The following is a 22,251-nucleotide window of genomic DNA, read 5'->3' as shown; positions in this document are numbered from 1 at the left end:
AAAAGATGTTTAGACACTAAAAATAATGTAAAAATGCCTATAAACAACTGTCCCTGCATTAAAAACCTTTCATCATAAAATTACACACAAGATACTCAACCAGTGCATGAATGTTCAAGTGGTACCATTTGCTCCCTTCTGCACAGCTTGCAGCAACACTTCTGGCGCTGCATAGTGAACAGTGAAGCACGGTGTCTTCGTGCTGCCATCCTTTTCCTTGTCAGGCATCAAATGTGCAAACCCAAAATCCACAATCTTAATAACTGAATCTTCAGAAGAATCCTTGAACAAGAGATTCCGTGAAAAGATGTTTAGATTAGAATGGCCTCGGAGAAGGATAATATCTGAATGGAATAAATTCATACTTTTTATTATAAAGGCCATACAAATGATGGAGATCAATAATATTCCATGCAATAAATTCTTTAAAATAAGCAGATGGAAAATCAATGCAAAAAAACTTCCTTTTTTTACCTTTCCTTTCTTTTCTTTTCTGTCTATCCTCAACACCAACCCTTTTCACCCCTGTCTGGCTTTAGGTCTCCGTGAACACTGATGCTTTTCCTGTGCACGTAGTGAACTGCTGACACCAGGTTCCTCACGACGACCGAAGCCCGAGGCGAGCCTCTGTGAACCTCTCGTGTTTCCTGATCCTCTGAGGCAGCCAGCTCTCCACCTCCAAGGAGCTGCATCACAATGTAGGTGTGTGCCTGTGAAACCAACATGAATTAGATACAGGCATACAATGATTAAATGCAAGGAAAAGAAAATAATATGATCTTAAACTAATTGTTACTTAAACTGTTACTGATAAATCCTGTTGTTTTATATTGTAATTCTACACAGTAAAAATATAGATTTGAAAATATACTTTGTAAAACTCAGTAACTTCCACTACAGCCCATTAAACTAGAACCATGAAAACATCCTTGAAAACCCCAGTAACTTGCACTACAGCCTGTTAGACTAGAACCATGAAAACACCCTTGAAAATCCTAGTAACTTCCACTACACCCTGTTAAACAAAAACCATGAAAACACCCTTGAAAACCCCAGTAACTTCCACTACACCCTGTTAAACAAGAACCATGAAAAACACCCTTGAAAACCTCAGTAACTTCCACTACACCCTGTTAAACTCGAACCATGAAAACACCCTTGAAAACACACACACAGGCAACCCTTTCCCGGCCACACACACACACAAACCCTCTCCAACACACACACACACACACACACACACACACACACACACACAAACCCCAGAACACACCATACCTAATTGGCAGTTGCTTTTTCAGTTCCAGTCTTAACACTTCGCATAAACCCTCTCTGTGTAACTGCCATGACCAGGCCCAGGAAGGAAAACTTGCGGTCCTGCGCCAACGAGTCGTAACTATGCTTGTGGTGGGTCGCGAAGATCAGCGTTAACTCCAGGCTGGAATACAGGAACAGGTAGAGGAAGTAAACTCGGCTAAATTGTATTAATTTCATGCGTTCTACAGAGAGAGAGAAAGACAGATGTTTATGAATGAAGGGAGAGGAGGAGGAGGAGGAACGGGAGGTAGTGTGTGTGTGTGTGTGTGTGTGTGTGTGTATGAATGAAGGGAGAGGAGGAGGAGGAGGAACAGGAGGTGGTAATAATAATAATAATAATAATAATAATAAACGGTTTATTATTTAGGCAGTTGACAAACTGAAAATGTACATAGGGGATGGGGAAAAACTTAACATTAATCCTAAAGGTAAGTCTAATCTAGGAGGGAAATAATATTGATTGATGGCTCGCACCATGGTGGGAATCGCACTGAGTCTGTACCGGTCCGTGCGCGGCGCCTTCAGGGGCGTTATTCTGTTGTGGTGTCTGGTGGCACGGACCGGGCGAGGCGCATCGGGCGGCAGCATGTTTCTGAGACGCGGATGATGCAGTAGTCCCCTTCCAAACTTCTCCAGAGCCTCTCGGTGCCTGGTGGATATTCTGGACAGACTCAGGGTGTGTGTGTGTGTGTGTGTGTGTGTGTGTGTGTGTGTGTGTGTGTGTGTGTGTGTGTGTGTGTGTGTGTGTGTTTGTGTTTCAGGAGTAAACATAAGGGAATATTTGCTAGTACACACACACACACACACACACACACACACACACACACACACACACACACAATACTACAAACACGAACAAACACACAATACTGAACATACAAACACACACACACACACCTTCTCTGCCCAGGCCCTTGACACAGCTGACGGAGAACAGAGCCCTAGGATTGATCACCTCCCAAGCCTCGGTCAAACTGGCACCGATGTCCCTCCTCCTTCTGCCCTGCAGTGGAAGAACAAGACACAAATCTGACTCACACACGACGAGACAACAGCGAACGTAAACAAACAGTGTTGCCAACTCAGGGAAAGGGAGTTTTACTGTACAAGGGATAAAATACAAGTGAATCACCATGGAAACACCCTTTGAAAACCCACAGTAACTTCCACTACAGCCTTGATAACACTACTTACCCTAGATCACCCCCAAACACCCCTATATAACCCTGAAACACCACCAAGACACCATTAAACACCCCAAAACAAACTATTTACCTCAAAACACTTGCAAAACACTCCCAAAACAAAATTAAACACCCCAAAACACACTATTTACCTCAAAACACTTGCAAAACACTCTCAAAACACCATTAAACACCCCAAAACACACTATTTACCTCAAAAACTTGCAAAACACTCCAAAAACACCATTAAACATCCAAAAACAGACAATTTACCTCAAAACACTTGAAAAAACACCCCCAAAACACCTCCAAAACCCCAATAATACCCAAAAAAAAGACAATTTACCTCAAAACACTTGAAAAAACACCTCCAAAACCCCAATAATACCCAAAAAAGACAATTTACCTCAAAACACTTGCAAAATCACCCCCAAAACATCTCCAAAACCCAAAAAATACCCAAAAAAGACAATTTACCTCAAAACACATGCAAAAACACCCCCAAAACACCTCCAAAACCCCAATAATACCCAAAAAACAGACAAAAACAGACAAATATACCCAAAAACAGACAATTTACCTCAAAACACTTGAAAAAACACCCCAAAACACCTCCAAAACACCCCAAAATATCTCAAAACATTCCTAAACACACAAACAGGAGTGTAATGAATTAATAAGTGAAAGAAAGCAAGAGAATGTAAACAAACAGATGATAATGAAAAGAAAAGTGATTTAAATGAGATTGTTAAGATGTTTTGATGGTTTATGGTAAGGAAAATGAGAGAAAGGGTTTGTAATGAATAGAAAGGGTTTGTAATGATGACAGAAAGGAAGGAATAAGAGGAAAAAGTAAAGAAATGAGGAAAGGAAAGAGAAAATGATGCTTTACTCACAATGCACCTCTCTTTAACAACATTCAGAGACACAAGGAAATACAAACAAATTACAAAATAAGCAAAGAAAGAAAAAATGAAAGGAAAAAAAAAATAAGCAAAAATTATACAAAAACAAAAAAAATATACATAATAAAAAAAATAAATGAGACACACACACACACACACACACACACACACACACACACACACACACACACACACACACACACACACACACAAACACACACACACACACACACCTCAGGCAGCGATTCCTGGAAGAAGACAGCAAAGAATATTATGTTAGCCACAGTGAGAGTGCGTGCGTAGACAGCCGAGGCCGCGAATAAGTCACACAGGAGAGCTGAGAGGAATACAAGCCGCTGGTGTTGTGCTTGGAGTAACAGTCGAGGAGAGCAGAAGACACGGGCAGCACCACCTTCAAGCCTAGCAGGTCCAGGATCAGACTGCCGAATAACACCTTGCTTGTCCGTGCGTTCCTCTGTGGGTGTTAGGTTAGGTTAGGTTACGTTAGGTTAAGTGAGGTTAGGTTATGTTAGGTTAAGTGAGGTTAGGTTAAGTGAGGTTAGGTTAGGTTAAGTTACGTTAGGTTAGGTTAAGTGAGGTTAAGTGAGGTTACGTTAAGTTAAGTTAGGTTAGGTTAGGTTAAAATAGGTTAGGTTAAAAGAGGTTAGGTTAAGTTAGGTTAGGTTAGGTTAAGTTAAGTTAGGTTAAGTTATGTTAGGTTAAAAGAGGTTAGGCTAAGTTATGTTACGTTAAGTTAGCTTATGTTAGGTTAGGTTAGGTTAAGTGAGGTCTTTTTTATCTTTTATTTTTTCTCAGTATTTTTTTCTTATTGTACTTAGTTCCCTTTGACCAGTGTCCCTCCTATATATACAAAAAATAAAACAAAATAAATAAATAAATAAATAAAGTAAAACAAGAACATTTTTACGACTTTAAATCATTTTCCCGACACACTTGTGCATGGAGGCAGTGTTGCACGAGTGTTGAGTGACAAATATTGCATCTCAGCTTAGCAACACACACCAACACACACCAACACAACACCCTGCTCACCTTCTCCTTGATGTCCGCAGCCTGTACTGCCCCTCTGTCCCTGCCGTCCACCTCACCACCACTGCCGCCGCCACCGCCATCGCTGCCGCCAACTTGCTTGCCGGATCAGAGGGTTGCCGTTGCTCTGAAAGTTACATTAGGTTTGGTTAAGTGGGGCCGTGGGAAGAGGATGTAGGTTAGGTTAGGTTTGGTTAGGCTAGGTTATGTTAGGTTTGGATAGGTTTCTTTAGGTTAGGTTAGGTTAGGTTAGGTTAGGTTAGGTAAGGCTTGGCTAGGTTAGGCTTGCTTAGGTAAGGTTTGGCTAGGTTAGGTTAGGTTAGGTTAGGTTAGGTTAGGTAAGGCTTGGCTAGGTTAGGCTTGCTTAGGTAAGGTTTGGCTAGGTTAGGTTAGGTTAGGTAAGGCTTGGCTAGGTTAGGCTTGCTTAGGTAAGGTTTGGCTAGGTTAGAATTGCTTAGGTTAGGTTAGGTAAAGTTTGGTTAGGCCAGCTTGGGATTAAGACACGAGATAGCCAGTCTTTGGGAGGAGGAAGCACCAGACACAAGTTAGGGTAGGCTTCTTTGGGTTAGGCTTGGTTTGATTAGGGTCAGCTGAGGAGTGTGAAGCTCCACCACGTTAGGTTAAATTTGAGGTAATATTTTAGTCATTTTCTCTCTCACCACCAAAATTTTCCCACTGTGTAAACTTTGTTAATATTTTTTATCTGAAGGCTACAAAACACATCACTCGCTTTCCATCCCAGACCCCTAAACACCACCCCTTTCTTCCTTCCTTAGCATCAGCCAGCCAGCCTCTTTGGACTTAAATGAAGGAAACTTTTAAACACGTAGATATAATATAACATTTTCTTCTTCACACACACACACACACACACACACACACACACACACACACACACACACTGCTTCCGTGACGTGGGAGAGTGAGGAAGAGCGAGAAAGAGTTTTATCACCAGCTAGAAGGAAATTACCGCTTTGTTTACATCTGACAAGAGAAAACGCGGCTGTCACTTCTGTCAACGGGTAACTAATACAAAGCTGAGAGAGAGAGAGAGAGAGAGAGAGAGAGAGAGAGAGAGAGAGAGAGAGAGAGAGAGAGAGAGAGAGAGAGAGAGAGAGAGAGAGAGAGAGATTGTCATATAACCATTTTATACTCAAGATAATAAAAGACAGCAAGCGTTTAATTATTAATTTTCCAACTTTCTTCGCTTGCCTAAACTTTCTTCCACACTGCTGGTGGTGATGGTGGTGGTGGTGGTGGTCTTCCTGCTTCCCTATTTCGTCCCTCTACATTTGTATCTTAAAAGAAAAAAAGATCGTATTACTGAATCAACACCAATGAACACTTAACCTTACCTAACCTAAAGTGTACCTCTGTTTTTACCCTCTACCCATCACTACAACCTCCAGTACCTTCCCCTGCTAGGACTCCAACACCACAACACCTCGTACAGACCCAGACATCCCACACACGTGCATCTAGAAGCTTCATACATCACAACACACGCTATAACACCCCTGACACGCTTCTACTATCACAGTCCCCCCTTAAACACTCCAGAACCTTTTATTTTACCTCCAGCACACCACTTCTACCCTCAAAGACCCAGTACTTATCTGCAACATGCCTATAACATAGCCAAAACACCTCAAAAGCAACTCCAACCACACTAAAACACCTTAAAACACCTTAAACACTCTTAAACGCACAAAAAACACCCTAAACACATCGAAAGTGCACCAAAATATCCCCAAACACACTTAAAATACTCCAAAACTCACCCAAATGGACTTAAAACGCATCCAAAACACACCGTACCTACCCAAAAAACACTCAAACTCATCCACAACATCCCAAAACACACTTAAAACATCGCAAAACACTGAAAACGGCCCAAAACACACTTAAAACACCCCAAAACACCCAGACTGACATAAAATACCCACAAACGCACCCAAAATTCCCCGGTATCCACACAAAACACACCTAAACTCGTCCATAACATCCTAAAATACACTTGAAACATCACAAAACATTGAAAACAGTCCAAAACACACTTAAAGCACTCCTAAACAAGCCTAAGACACCCCAAAACACACCAGGAACGCTAAATATTGACTCAAACATCACCAAATCCCTAAAACACACACTTCAACACCCTTTCAACACCTCCAGACACACTGCAACACTCCCTAAACACCTCCAGACACACTCCAACACCTCTTAAACACACCAAATACACTGGAAGCACTGTCAGGGAAGACAAATACTACCAAGACAGACAGGGCAGCAGGGAAAATTAAGCTAAATATTGTTTTCTTAGCATTTTTCTGTTTTACCACCTCCTCTATTCCTTCTCCCTTCATCTTCCTCCTCTATTTCTCTTATTTTCTTACTCATTCTAGTCTTATCTACACGTCTGAGTCTAGAAAGACATGGAAACACCAGGAAAACACTGCAAAATACGATAAATATTACCGAGGAGACAGCGGAGCCGATCAAGGTCCCTGGTCCATGATGGCGGCCGTGACGTCACGGCAATTTTACGTACCGTAACGGATTTCATTTCGAAATTGACCCCTCGAAAAAATGGAGCTAGGCTGGAATGCCTTATATATTCTGACTTGATAAATACTTAAACAAATATCCACAATATTAAAACAGCTCTAGCCTGAGTAGTATTTAAAAAATATCCAAATTAAATATGGAAAAAGTGTTGAAATATTCGGCACAATTTAAATCATTGAAAAGTCCACAACATTTGAATTTTTAGGAACGTAAAAAATTTTAAAAAATCTGAACTATCATCTTACACCATCAAAAGTGACCTGGAACAAGAAGTAAACAAATAAAACCGAAATTGTGTAAAAACCAAGTGTTGAACCTAAATACGATTAAAAACCACTGAAAAGTCCACCTATTTTGACTCAACAACAAGATAAAACACTTTAAAACATACAAACAATTTTTTCAAGCAATGAAAAGTTAGTTACAAGCTCAAATAGAGAGACAATAACACAAAAAGTGTTGTAATAACAACTTTTAACAGGACCATAAAACATTTTTAAAGTCCACTTATTTCTCTCAACAGGAACCAAAAAACATTTTAAAAATCATAAGCAATTTTTAGAAATACAAAAGACGTAGTTAGAACGTGAAATAAAAAATCAAGTTTGTCAAAATACTGCTAAAAAAACACCCCGCATTTTCGGCAAGCAACACAAAATTGAACACAACTCAACACAAGCCACGAAAATACTTCTAAAGCAAATAATTATTTTTATAAACCATAAAAAACATGCTATACCAGCAGAATAAAGAAGTTAAGAAAAAAATAAAAAAATATTGGAACCCACAGGTTGAAGCAGGTTGGCAGAGGTAGCCAGGCATCATGGCGGCCCTTGTCAGTGGAGAGAACGGCCGCTATTTTGCCTGTTATTCTTCCATCGTAACTAAATGAGGCAATGGCAGATATATCTAGCTAGCGGATATGAAAGCCTAGTTATGTGGCTCCACTTAGTGACGTGTTAGGCTTACAATAAGTGAGAAATGAAGCAGATATTGGCGGACAAATGGGGAAGGCTGCCTCCACCTCGGCTGATAACATTAGTTAAGTGTATTTTTTTGACGTCTTTATAATTCCTGTCATGGTTAATTAGTAAGAGTTTTGTGGTGGAGGCTTGGAGCGCTTGTGGCACCGTGGAATGCTGAGTCACATCAATATATTCTTAACGAGGTGCAAAAACATGAAATACGAGGCTTAACAATAAATAAACAGTAAGATTAACCACTGACCTGACAGCCCTGTGTTGTTGTGGGTGACACGTACCGCCTATTACATCAGACTGTGCAAATTACCTGGCTGGACAAGTGGTGGGCGAGTTTCTTACCAATATTAGCCTTGGTGGCCCTGTAGGCACCTCCCGGCAGGCACCAAGCTTGAACCAGCACATCCAGGAAGCCACGCCCCTGTCACTGTCTTGTTCTGCGAAAATACATTAAATAACGCAGCAGTTTATGGCACCCTTGGAACAGAGTGCCTTGCTGTTGACGTCCGGTGCTGTGTCGTCCCACATTAAATAAAGCAGCAGTTTATGGCACCCTTTGAACACAATGCCTTTCCGTCTGGCGTGTCTGGCGTCTGGTACTGTGTCATCCCTCCCAGCCTGCTCCGCACAGTACGCACCCAAACACTTTTAGCTTTCAATAACAAGCACCAACTTCTTTTATATTGTACTAAACTAATAGAAAATTAAATATAAAGAATTATAAGCGTGTAAAAATAAATCTCAGGCCATTATAACTGTAATTGTCAAAGTATCTAGACGTTACTGATTGAAGCGCTAAATTCAAACTGGTCCTGGCGGGGCTTACGCTGCAATGTCTCGTCCCTTGTGTGGCGTAATGTGAAATCATTGAAAAACTTGTGTGAATTGAAGGCTTGGCTTAATACTGTGTTATATCTCAGCTTATCATTATTAAGTATTTACCATTTGACGTTAAAAAACAACAATACTTCACAGAGATATCCAAGTATAACAGAGGCTTCCATACTGTAGCTAATGATCAACAGAGAATTACCAGCCTTTCTCTGTGTGTCAAGGAGAGCCCTTAGGGAAACGTTCGTGTGCGTGTGTGTGTGTGTGTGTGTGTGGTATGGAAAGATATAATTGCTTAAGTACAGCCTCTCTCTCTCTCTCTCTCTCTCTCTCTCTCTCTCTCTCTCTCTCTCTCTACGTATTTTGCCTGTCTGCCCTCGTGTGTGTGTGTGTGTGTGTGTGTGTGTGTGTGTGTGTGTGTGTATCTCATTTATTTATTTAAGTTATTTTTCTTCTTCACGCAGATAGTAATTGACGAACACAACACACCACGTGGAGAGAAGCAAGGTGTGGAGTACCCAAGCCTCTCACAGTCCATGCTAGTAGACTCACCCTGCATGTGGAGATCTCCCAAAATGCACGGAGGTTATTCCAGAGCTGCAGGACAGAGTACTTGAGGCCATTGGTGAACAGAAAGCTGAGGTTGAACAAAGGTAGAGTAAAGATTACACTGACATTTGGGACATTGACATTGTTTGTTACCAGTATTATATTGATTCCTTTTATTTCAGCCAAGAATTGATAGCTGCCCAAGGTGTAAGCAAGATTCACAATGATGAGGTCATTGTGACGTGTGCAATGTGTCCACTGGTCTTGGCCTTCCTGACCAAGGCAGCCACACAAAGGAAATTCCACGTTATTGTTGCCGAACGTGCCCCTAAATATGATGCAAGGTGTTTTATGCGTCTCTTTCACGTCATCGTGTCTGATGTGCACAATACATAACACAGGGACTGCCACATGTAGGGGTGATGGCTTCTTGCAGCTTCCTTTATTTTATTATGTTCTTATGTTCTCAATACATCTTTTACTTGTGCAGGGTCACCCAGTGGCAAAAGCTTTATGTACTGCTGGAATTGAGACAACATTAATTCAAGACTCTGCAGTGTTCCCCATCATGTCACGTGTCAACAAGGTCATCAAAGGTCATCGTTGGCACCGAGACGGTGGTGACCAACGGAGGCATTGAGACCTTTGTTGGTGCAGCCTCTCTTGCCTCACCACCAAAGTTTTATTCTGTTTCAGTAAGTTTTATTTGTTAGTCATTATCCTGATACCTCTTTCAGTGGGGCAGTATTTGAAACATATTTACTGTTGCAAATTGAACAGGGAAGGTATCACAAAAGTACATACCATTTTATTCTCACAGAAATTCTTGATTCCAGTTTTTGATACATTCCTTTTCCACATGTTTATTTCGTGTAGGTGGATATACATTCCTCGTGTTGAGTGTTGGATGGTCCTTTCTCAAACCTCAACCTGTTGTTGTCTCATGTGGAGCTAGATACTATCAGATCAGTACCATCAGATCAGTCGGCGGTCCCGTTGATGCCGGATAAGAGGGATTTTACTGTACCCTGTTTATCTTGCACTTAGCTTTAAATAATGGCTGCTGACCATTTAAATCTCTTTTATTTCAGTCGAGGTACTGCACCATCCTACGTGTACCGGCAGCTTAGCAAACTGTACCGTCCCACTTCTTGTGATCTCTAAGGTAACAGCTTTAATCCTTGCAAATAAGGAATAAGAGAAAAGAGACACACCTGCCATTTGTACTGTTATGCTGTAGTGTTCTGTCATTTTTTTCCTCTTTTATCCTAGAACCATTTTTGGTCATTCATGTTTCTAAAAATTATTATACAAAAATGTTGAGCTTAATATGTTTGGTGTAGTTTTTTGTAACATGTGTTATTATTGTTAATGTGTGTGGTTCCCCTCAGGAAGAATGTTGCAGTATTAGCAGTAATGTTACAGCCAATGGAAGTGTCTGTATTGTGCTTTGGTGGGAGGTTAATTTGATGTATTTTTAGAGTTGTGCAGGATATTATAGCAAGCCCTCAAAATAAAGAAAATAACTATAGAAAACACTCCTTGTATTGAAAACACCACTGCAGAGAAATCTCTAATGAAACAGGAAACCCTACATTCAGTACTGTGTGGTTGTTGCAGTAACACTGAGCTAAATGCCTTTTGGATGGTTGTACACTAAAAATAATGTAAAAATGCCTATAAACAACTGTCCCTGCATTAAAAACCTTTCATCATAAAATTACACACAAGATACTCAACCAGTGCATGAATGTTCAAGCGGTACCATTTGCTCCCTTCTGCACAGCTTGCAGCAACACTTCTGGCGCTGCATAGTGAACAGTGAAGCACGGTGTCTTCGTGCTGCCATCCTTTTCCTTGTCAGGCATCAAATGTGCAAACCCAAAATCCACAATCTTAATAACTGAATCTTCAGAAGAATCCTTGAACAAGAGATTCCGTGAAAAGATGTTTAGACACTAAAAATAATGTAAAAATGCCTATAAACAACTGTCCCTGCATTAAAAACCTTTCATCATAAAATTACACACAAGATACTCAACCAGTGCATGAATGTTCAAGTGGTACCATTTGCTCCCTTCTGCACAGCTTGCAGCAACACTTCTGGCGCTGCATAGTGAACAGTGAAGCACGGTGTCTTCGTGCTGCCATCCTTTTCCTTGTCAGGCATCAAATGTGCAAACCCAAAATCCACAATCTTAATAACTGAATCTTCAGAAGAATCCTTGAACAAGAGATTCCGTGAAAAGATGTTTAGATTAGAATGGCCTCGGAGAAGGATAATATCTGAATGGAATAAATTCATACTTTTTATTATAAAGGCCATACAAATGATGGAGATCAATAATATTCCATGCAATAAATTCTTTAAAATAAGCAGATGGAAAATCAATGCAAAAAAACTTCCTTTTTTTACCTTTCCTTTCTTTTCTTTTCTGTCTATCCTCAACACCAACCCTTTTCACCCCTGTCTGGCTTTAGGTCTCCGTGAACACTGATGCTTTTCCTGTGCACGTAGTGAACTGCTGACACCAGGTTCCTCACGACGACCGAAGCCCGAGGCGAGCCTCTGTGAACCTCTCGTGTTTCCTGATCCTCTGAGGCAGCCAGCTCTCCACCTCCAAGGAGCTGCATCACAATGTAGGTGTGTGCCTGTGAAACCAACATGAATTAGATACAGGCATACAATGATTAAATGCAAGGAAAAGAAAATAATATGATCTTAAACTAATTGTTACTTAAACTGTTACTGATAAATCCTGTTGTTTTATATTGTAATTCTACACAGTAAAAATATAGATTTGAAAATATACTTTGTAAAACTCAGTAACTTCCACTACAGCCCATTAAACTAGAACCATGAAAACATCCTTGAAAACCCCAGTAACTTGCACTACAGCCTGTTAGACTAGAACCATGAAAACACCCTTGAAAATCCTAGTAACTTCCACTACACCCTGTTAAACAAAAACCATGAAAACACCCTTGAAAACCCCAGTAACTTCCACTACACCCTGTTAAACAAGAACCATGAAAAACACCCTTGAAAACCTCAGTAACTTCCACTACACCCTGTTAAACTCGAACCATGAAAACACCCTTGAAAACACACACACAGGCAACCCTTTCCCGGCCACACACACACACAAACCCTCTCCAACACACACACACACACACACACACACACACACACACACACACAAACCCCAGAACACACCATACCTAATTGGCAGTTGCTTTTTCAGTTCCAGTCTTAACACTTCGCATAAACCCTCTCTGTGTAACTGCCATGACCAGGCCCAGGAAGGAAAACTTGCGGTCCTGCGCCAACGAGTCGTAACTATGCTTGTGGTGGGTCGCGAAGATCAGCGTTAACTCCAGGCTGGAATACAGGAACAGGTAGAGGAAGTAAACTCGGCTAAATTGTATTAATTTCATGCGTTCTACAGAGAGAGAGAAAGACAGATGTTTATGAATGAAGGGAGAGGAGGAGGAGGAGGAACGGGAGGTAGTGTGTGTGTGTGTGTGTGTGTGTGTGTGTGTGTATGAATGAAGGGAGAGGAGGAGGAGGAGGAACAGGAGGTGGTAATAATAATAATAATAATAATAATAATAAACGGTTTATTATTTAGGCAGTTGACAAACTGAAAATGTACATAGGGGATGGGGAAAAACTTAACATTAATCCTAAAGGTAAGTCTAATCTAGGAGGGAAATAATATTGATTGATGGCTCGCACCATGGTGGGAATCGCACTGAGTCTGTACCGGTCCGTGCGCGGCGCCTTCAGGGGCGTTATTCTGTTGTGGTGTCTGGTGGCACGGACCGGGCGAGGCGCATCGGGCGGCAGCATGTTTCTGAGACGCGGATGATGCAGTAGTCCCCTTCCAAACTTCTCCAGAGCCTCTCGGTGCCTGGTGGATATTCTGGACAGACTCAGGGTGTGTGTGTGTGTGTGTGTGTGTGTGTGTGTGTTTGTGTTTCAGGAGTAAACATAAGGGAATATTTGCTAGTACACACACACACACACACACACACACACACAATACTACAAACACGAACAAACACACAATACTGAACATACAAACACACACACACACACCTTCTCTGCCCAGGCCCTTGACACAGCTGACGGAGAACAGAGCCCTAGGATTGATCACCTCCCAAGCCTCGGTCAAACTGGCACCGATGTCCCTCCTCCTTCTGCCCTGCAGTGGAAGAACAAGACACAAATCTGACTCACACACGACGAGACAACAGCGAACGTAAACAAACAGTGTTGCCAACTCAGGGAAAGGGAGTTTTACTGTACAAGGGATAAAATACAAGTGAATCACCATGGAAACACCCTTTGAAAACCCACAGTAACTTCCACTACAGCCTTGATAACACTACTTACCCTAGATCACCCCCAAACACCCCTATATAACCCTGAAACACCACCAAGACACCATTAAACACCCCAAAACAAACTATTTACCTCAAAACACTTGCAAAACACTCCCAAAACAAAATTAAACACCCCAAAACACACTATTTACCTCAAAACACTTGCAAAACACTCTCAAAACACCATTAAACACCCCAAAACACACTATTTACCTCAAAAACTTGCAAAACACTCCAAAAACACCATTAAACATCCAAAAACAGACAATTTACCTCAAAACACTTGAAAAAACACCCCCAAAACACCTCCAAAACCCCAATAATACCCAAAAAAAGACAATTTACCTCAAAACACTTGAAAAAACACCTCCAAAACCCCAATAATACCCAAAAAAGACAATTTACCTCAAAACACTTGCAAAATCACCCCCAAAACATCTCCAAAACCCAAAAAATACCCAAAAAAGACAATTTACCTCAAAACACATGCAAAAACACCCCCAAAACACCTCCAAAACCCCAATAATACCCAAAAAACAGACAAAAACAGACAAATATACCCAAAAACAGACAATTTACCTCAAAACACTTGAAAAAACACCCCAAAACACCTCCAAAACACCCCAAAATATCTCAAAACATTCCTAAACACACAAACAGGAGTGTAATGAATTAATAAGTGAAAGAAAGCAAGAGAATGTAAACAAACAGATGATAATGAAAAGAAAAGTGATTTAAATGAGATTGTTAAGATGTTTTGATGGTTTATGGTAAGGAAAATGAGAGAAAGGGTTTGTAATGAATAGAAAGGGTTTGTAATGATGACAGAAAGGAAGGAATAAGAGGAAAAAGTAAAGAAATGAGGAAAGGAAAGAGAAAATGATGCTTTACTCACAATGCACCTCTCTTTAACAACATTCAGAGACACAAGGAAATACAAACAAATTACAAAATAAGCAAAGAAAGAAAAAATGAAAGGAAAAAAAAATAAGCAAAAATTATACAAAAACAAAAAAAATATACATAATAAAAAAAATAAATGAGACACACACACACACACACACACACACACACACACACACACACACACACACACACACACACACACACAAACACACACACACACACACACCTCAGGCAGCGATTCCTGGAAGAAGACAGCAAAGAATATTATGTTAGCCACAGTGAGAGTGCGTGCGTAGACAGCCGAGGCCGCGAATAAGTCACACAGGAGAGCTGAGAGGAATACAAGCCGCTGGTGTTGTGCTTGGAGTAACAGTCGAGGAGAGCAGAAGACACGGGCAGCACCACCTTCAAGCCTAGCAGGTCCAGGATCAGACTGCCGAATAACACCTTGCTTGTCCGTGCGTTCCTCTGTGGGTGTTAGGTTAGGTTAGGTTACGTTAGGTTAAGTGAGGTTAGGTTATGTTAGGTTAAGTGAGGTTAGGTTAAGTGAGGTTAGGTTAGGTTAAGTTACGTTAGGTTAGGTTAAGTGAGGTTAAGTGAGGTTACGTTAAGTTAAGTTAGGTTAGGTTAGGTTAAAATAGGTTAGGTTAAAAGAGGTTAGGTTAAGTTAGGTTAGGTTAGGTTAAGTTAAGTTAGGTTAAGTTATGTTAGGTTAAAAGAGGTTAGGCTAAGTTATGTTACGTTAAGTTAGCTTATGTTAGGTTAGGTTAGGTTAAGTGAGGTCTTTTTTATCTTTTATTTTTTCTCAGTATTTTTTTCTTATTGTACTTAGTTCCCTTTGACCAGTGTCCCTCCTATATATACAAAAAATAAAACAAAATAAATAAATAAATAAATAAAGTAAAACAAGAACATTTTTACGACTTTAAATCATTTTCCCGACACACTTGTGCATGGAGGCAGTGTTGCACGAGTGTTGAGTGACAAATATTGCATCTCAGCTTAGCAACACACACCAACACACACCAACACAACACCCTGCTCACCTTCTCCTTGATGTCCGCAGCCTGTACTGCCCCTCTGTCCCTGCCGTCCACCTCACCACCACTGCCGCCGCCACCGCCATCGCTGCCGCCAACTTGCTTGCCGGATCAGAGGGTTGCCGTTGCTCTGAAAGTTACATTAGGTTTGGTTAAGTGGGGCCGTGGGAAGAGGATGTAGGTTAGGTTAGGTTTGGTTAGGCTAGGTTATGTTAGGTTTGGATAGGTTTCTTTAGGTTAGGTTAGGTTAGGTTAGGTTAGGTTAGGTAAGGCTTGGCTAGGTTAGGCTTGCTTAGGTAAGGTTTGGCTAGGTTAGGTTAGGTTAGGTTAGGTTAGGTTAGGTAAGGCTTGGCTAGGTTAGGCTTGCTTAGGTAAGGTTTGGCTAGGTTAGGTTAGGTTAGGTAAGGCTTGGCTAGGTTAGGCTTGCTTAGGTAAGGTTTGGCTAGGTTAGAATTGCTTAGGTTAGGTTAGGTAAAGTTTGGTTAGGCCAGCTTGGGATTAAGACACGAGATAGCCAGTCTTTGGGAGGAGGAAGCACCAGACACAAGTTAGGGTAGGCTTCTTTGGGTTAGGCTTGGTTTGATTAGGGTCAGCTGAGGAGTGTGAAGCTCCACCACGTTAGGTTAAATTTGAGGTAATATTTTAGTCATTTTCTCTCTCACCACCAAAATTTTCCCACTGTGTAAACTTTGTTAATATTTTTTATCTGAAGGCTACAAAACACATCACTCGCTTTCCATCCCAGACCCCTAAACACCACCCCTTTCTTCCTTCCTTAGCATCAGCCAGCCAGCCTCTTTGGACTTAAATGAAGGAAACTTTTAAACACGTAGATATAATATAACATTTTCTTCTTCACACACACACACACACACACACACACACACACACACACTGCTTCCGTGACGTGGGAGAGTGAGGAAGAGCGAGAAAGAGTTTTATCACCAGCTAGAAGGAAATTACCGCTTTGTTTACATCTGACAAGAGAAAACGCGGCTGTCACTTCTGTCAACGGGTAACTAATACAAAGCTGAGAGAGAGAGAGAGAGAGAGAGAGAGAGAGAGAGAGAGAGAGAGAGAGAGAGAGAGAGAGAGAGAGAGAGAGAGAGAGAGAGAGAGAGAGAGAGAGATTGTCATATAACCATTTTATACTCAAGATAATAAAAGACAGCAAGCGTTTAATTATTAATTTTCCAACTTTCTTCGCTTGCCTAAACTTTCTTCCACACTGCTGGTGGTGATGGTGGTGGTGGTGGTGGTCTTCCTGCTTCCCTATTTCGTCCCTCTACATTTGTATCTTAAAAGAAAAAAAGATCGTATTACTGAATCAACACCAATGAACACTTAACCTTACCTAACCTAAAGTGTACCTCTGTTTTTACCCTCTACCCATCACTACAACCTCCAGTACCTTCCCCTGCTAGGACTCCAACACCACAACACCTCGTACAGACCCAGACATCCCACACACGTGCATCTAGAAGCTTCATACATCACAACACACGCTATAACACCCCTGACACGCTTCTACTATCACAGTCCCCCCTTAAACACTCCAGAACCTTTTATTTTACCTCCAGCACACCACTTCTACCCTCAAAGACCCAGTACTTATCTGCAACATGCCTATAACATAGCCAAAACACCTCAAAAGCAACTCCAACCACACTAAAACACCTTAAAACACCTTAAACACTCTTAAACGCACAAAAAACACCCTAAACACATCGAAAGTGCACCAAAATATCCCCAAACACACTTAAAATACTCCAAAACTCACCCAAATGGACTTAAAACGCATCCAAAACACACCGTACCTACCCAAAAAACACTCAAACTCATCCACAACATCCCAAAACACACTTAAAACATCGCAAAACACTGAAAACGGCCCAAAACACACTTAAAACACCCCAAAACACCCAGACTGACATAAAATACCCACAAACGCACCCAAAATTCCCCGGTATCCACACAAAACACACCTAAACTCGTCCATAACATCCTAAAATACACTTGAAACATCACAAAACATTGAAAACAGTCCAAAACACACTTAAAGCACTCCTAAACAAGCCTAAGACACCCCAAAACACACCAGGAACGCTAAATATTGACTCAAACATCACCAAATCCCTAAAACACACACTTCAACACCCTTTCAACACCTCCAGACACACTGCAACACTCCCTAAACACCTCCAGACACACTCCAACACCTCTTAAACACACCAAATACACTGGAAGCACTGTCAGGGAAGACAAATACTACCAAGACAGACAGGGCAGCAGGGAAAATTAAGCTAAATATTGTTTTCTTAGCATTTTTCTGTTTTACCACCTCCTCTATTCCTTCTCCCTTCATCTTCCTCCTCTATTTCTCTTATTTTCTTACTCATTCTAGTCTTATCTACACGTCTGAGTCTAGAAAGACATGGAAACACCAGGAAAACACTGCAAAATACGATAAATATTACCGAGGAGACAGCGGAGCCGATCAAGGTCCCTGGTCCATGATGGCGGCCGTGACGTCACGGCAATTTTACGTACCGTAACGGATTTCATTTCGAAATTGACCCCTCGAAAAAATGGAGCTAGGCTGGAATGCCTTATATATTCTGACTTGATAAATACTTAAACAAATATCCACAATATTAAAACAGCTCTAGCCTGAGTAGTATTTAAAAAATATCCAAATTAAATATGGAAAAAGTGTTGAAATATTCGGCACAATTTAAATCATTGAAAAGTCCACAACATTTGAATTTTTAGGAACGTAAAAAATTTTAAAAAATCTGAACTATCATCTTACACCATCAAAAGTGACCTGGAACAAGAAGTAAACAAATAAAACCGAAATTGTGTAAAAACCAAGTGTTGAACCTAAATACGATTAAAAACCACTGAAAAGTCCACCTATTTTGACTCAACAACAAGATAAAACACTTTAAAACATACAAACAATTTTTTCAAGCAATGAAAAGTTAGTTACAAGCTCAAATAGAGAGACAATAACACAAAAAGTGTTGTAATAACAACTTTTAACAGGACCATAAAACATTTTTAAAGTCCACTTATTTCTCTCAACAGGAACCAAAAAACATTTTAAAAATCATAAGCAATTTTTAGAAATACAAAAGACGTAGTTAGAACGTGAAATAAAAAATCAAGTTTGTCAAAATACTGCTAAAAAAACACCCCGCATTTTCGGCAAGCAACACAAAATTGAACACAACTCAACACAAGCCACGAAAATACTTCTAAAGCAAATAATTATTTTTATAAACCATAAAAAACATGCTATACCAGCAGAATAAAGAAGTTAAGAAAAAAATAAAAAAATATTGGAACCCACAGGTTGAAGCAGGTTGGCAGAGGTAGCCAGGCATCATGGCGGCCCTTGTCAGTGGAGAGAACGGCCGCTATTTTGCCTGTTATTCTTCCATCGTAACTAAATGAGGCAATGGCAGATATATCTAGCTAGCGGATATGAAAGCCTAGTTATGTGGCTCCACTTAGTGACGTGTTAGGCTTACAATAAGTGAGAAATGAAGCAGATATTGGCGGACAAATGGGGAAGGCTGCCTCCACCTCGGCTGATAACATTAGTTAAGTGTATTTTTTTGACGTCTTTATAATTCCTGTCATGGTTAATTAGTAAGAGTTTTGTGGTGGAGGCTTGGAGCGCTTGTGGCACCGTGGAATGCTGAGTCACATCAATATATTCTTAACGAGGTGCAAAAACATGAAATACGAGGCTTAACAATAAATAAACAGTAAGATTAACCACTGACCTGACAGCCCTGTGTTGTTGTGGGTGACACGTACCGCCTATTACATCAGACTGTGCAAATTACCTGGCTGGACAAGTGGTGGGCGAGTTTCTTACCAATATTAGCCTTGGTGGCCCTGTAGGCACCTCCCGGCAGGCACCAAGCTTGAACCAGCACATCCAGGAAGCCACGCCCCTGTCACTGTCTTGTTCTGCGAAAATACATTAAATAACGCAGCAGTTTATGGCACCCTTGGAACAGAGTGCCTTGCTGTTGACGTCCGGTGCTGTGTCGTCCCACATTAAATAAAGCAGCAGTTTATGGCACCCTTTGAACACAATGCCTTTCCGTCTGGCGTGTCTGGCGTCTGGTACTGTGTCATCCCTCCCAGCCTGCTCCGCACAGTACGCACCCAAACACTTTTAGCTTTCAATAACAAGCACCAACTTCTTTTATATTGTACTAAACTAATAGAAAATTAAATATAAAGAATTATAAGCGTGTAAAAATAAATCTCAGGCCATTATAACTGTAATTGTCAAAGTATCTAGACGTTACTGATTGAAGCGCTAAATTCAAACTGGTCCTGGCGGGGCTTACGCTGCAATGTCTCGTCCCTTGTGTGGCGTAATGTGAAATCATTGAAAAACTTGTGTGAATTGAAGGCTTGGCTTAATACTGTGTTATATCTCAGCTTATCATTATTAAGTATTTACCATTTGACGTTAAAAAACAACAATACTTCACAGAGATATCCAAGTATAACAGAGGCTTCCATACTGTAGCTAATGATCAACAGAGAATTACCAGCCTTTCTCTGTGTGTCAAGGAGAGCCCTTAGGGAAACGTTCGTGTGCGTGTGTGTGTGTGTGTGTGTGTGGTATGGAAAGATATAATTGCTTAAGTACAGCCTCTCTCTCTCTCTCTCTCTCTCTCTCTCTCTCTCTCTCTCTCTCTACGTATTTTGCCTGTCTGCCCTCGTGTGTGTGTGTGTGTGTGTGTGTGTGTGTGTGTGTGTGTGTGTGTGTGTGTATCTCATTTATTTATTTAAGTTATTTTTCTTCTTCACGCAGATAGTAATTGACGAACACAACACACCACGTGGAGAGAAGCAAGGTGTGGAGTACCCAAGCCTCTCACAGTCCATGCTAGTAGACTCACCCTGCATGTGGAGATCTCCCAAAATGCACGGAGGTTATTCCAGAGCTGCAGGACAGAGTACTTGAGGCCATTGGTGAACAGAAAGCTGAGGTTGAACAAAGGTAGAGTAAAGATTACACTGACATTTGGGACATTGACATTGTTTGTTACCAGTATTATATTGATTCCTTTTATTTCAGCCAAGAATTGATAGCTGCCCAAGGTGTAAGCAAGATTCACAATGATGAGGTCATTGTGACGTGTGCAATGTGTCCACTGGTCTTGGCCTTCCTGACCAAGGCAGCCACACAAAGGAAATTCCACGTTATTGTTGCCGAACGTGCCCCTAAATATGATGCAAGGTGTTTTATGCGTCTCTTTCACGTCATCGTGTCTGATGTGCACAATACATAACACAGGGACTGCCACATGTAGGGGTGATGGCTTCTTGCAGCTTCCTTTATTTTATTATGTTCTTATGTTCTCAATACATCTTTTACTTGTGCAGGGTCACCCAGTGGCAAAAGCTTTATGTACTGCTGGAATTGAGACAACATTAATTCAAGACTCTGCAGTGTTCCCCATCATGTCACGTGTCAACAAGGTCATCAAAGGTCATCGTTGGCACCGAGACGGTGGTGACCAACGGAGGCATTGAGACCTTTGTTGGTGCAGCCTCTCTTGCCTCACCACCAAAGTTTTATTCTGTTTCAGTAAGTTTTATTTGTTAGTCATTATCCTGATACCTCTTTCAGTGGGGCAGTATTTGAAACATATTTACTGTTGCAAATTGAACAGGGAAGGTATCACAAAAGTACATACCATTTTATTCTCACAGAAATTCTTGATTCCAGTTTTTGATACATTCCTTTTCCACATGTTTATTTCGTGTAGGTGGATATACATTCCTCGTGTTGAGTGTTGGATGGTCCTTTCTCAAACCTCAACCTGTTGTTGTCTCATGTGGAGCTAGATACTATCAGATCAGTACCATCAGATCAGTCGGCGGTCCCGTTGATGCCGGATAAGAGGGATTTTACTGTACCCTGTTTATCTTGCACTTAGCTTTAAATAATGGCTGCTGACCATTTAAATCTCTTTTATTTCAGTCGAGGTACTGCACCATCCTACGTGTACCGGCAGCTTAGCAAACTGTACCGTCCCACTTCTTGTGATCTCTAAGGTAACAGCTTTAATCCTTGCAAATAAGGAATAAGAGAAAAGAGACACACCTGCCATTTGTACTGTTATGCTGTAGTGTTCTGTCATTTTTTTCCTCTTTTATCCTAGAACCATTTTTGGTCATTCATGTTTCTAAAAATTATTATACAAAAATGTTGAGCTTAATATGTTTGGTGTAGTTTTTTGTAACATGTGTTATTATTGTTAATGTGTGTGGTTCCCCTCAGGAAGAATGTTGCAGTATTAGCAGTAATGTTACAGCCAATGGAAGTGTCTGTATTGTGCTTTGGTGGGAGGTTAATTTGATGTATTTTTAGAGTTGTGCAGGATATTATAGCAAGCCCTCAAAATAAAGAAAATAACTATAGAAAACACTCCTTGTATTGAAAACACCACTGCAGAGAAATCTCTAATGAAACAGGAAACCCTACATTCAG

The 22,251-nt window shown here is 40.8% G+C and overlaps 4 long non-coding RNA genes across 21 annotated transcripts; 2 read left to right on the top strand and 2 right to left on the bottom strand.

Moving 5' to 3' along the window:
* Positions 1-354: 354 nt before the first annotated feature.
* On the bottom strand, positions 355-8,640 carry LOC135114165 (uncharacterized). Of its 8 annotated transcripts, none has more exons than XR_010275333.1 (8): positions 8,252-8,621; positions 5,669-5,754; positions 4,460-4,583; positions 3,640-3,881; positions 2,215-2,320; positions 1,792-1,966; positions 1,279-1,438; positions 355-710 (listed from the first exon to the last, which is right to left on the bottom strand). It is a non-coding gene; the product is annotated as an uncharacterized LOC135114165 (long non-coding RNA). The 8 variants fall into 8 exon arrangements; XR_010275331.1 differs by having other exon boundaries at positions 8,347-8,621; XR_010275334.1 differs by lacking the exon at positions 5,669-5,754 and having other exon boundaries at positions 8,347-8,640.
* LOC135114180 (uncharacterized) lies at positions 8,497-10,920 on the top strand. 2 transcript variants are annotated; one of them, XR_010275411.1, is made up of 5 exons: positions 8,497-8,634; positions 9,300-9,488; positions 9,567-9,728; positions 9,875-10,079; positions 10,476-10,920. It is a non-coding gene; the product is annotated as an uncharacterized LOC135114180 (long non-coding RNA). The 2 variants fall into 2 exon arrangements; XR_010275410.1 differs by having other exon boundaries at positions 9,875-10,920.
* A 760-nt stretch (positions 10,921-11,680) lies between these two features.
* Positions 11,681-19,902, bottom strand: LOC135114168 (uncharacterized). Of its 9 annotated transcripts, none has more exons than XR_010275351.1 (8): positions 19,514-19,883; positions 16,931-17,016; positions 15,726-15,849; positions 14,906-15,147; positions 13,487-13,592; positions 13,124-13,298; positions 12,607-12,766; positions 11,681-12,036 (listed from the first exon to the last, which is right to left on the bottom strand). It is a non-coding gene; the product is annotated as an uncharacterized LOC135114168 (long non-coding RNA). The 9 variants fall into 9 exon arrangements; XR_010275349.1 differs by having other exon boundaries at positions 13,124-13,310; positions 19,609-19,883; XR_010275348.1 differs by having other exon boundaries at positions 19,609-19,883.
* On the top strand, positions 19,759-22,186 carry LOC135114179 (uncharacterized). 2 transcript variants are annotated; one of them, XR_010275409.1, is made up of 5 exons: positions 19,759-19,896; positions 20,566-20,754; positions 20,833-20,994; positions 21,141-21,345; positions 21,742-22,186. It is a non-coding gene; the product is annotated as an uncharacterized LOC135114179 (long non-coding RNA). The 2 variants fall into 2 exon arrangements; XR_010275408.1 differs by having other exon boundaries at positions 21,141-22,186.
* Positions 22,187-22,251: the final 65 nt, after the last annotated feature.

This window comes from Scylla paramamosain, chromosome 27 (assembly GCF_035594125.1).
Source record: "Scylla paramamosain isolate STU-SP2022 chromosome 27, ASM3559412v1, whole genome shotgun sequence".
In the NCBI taxonomy this organism is placed as follows: domain Eukaryota; kingdom Metazoa; phylum Arthropoda; class Malacostraca; order Decapoda; family Portunidae; genus Scylla; species Scylla paramamosain.
Note: the sequence above shows the minus strand (reverse complement) of the source record. Positions and strands in the feature narration are given on the sequence as shown.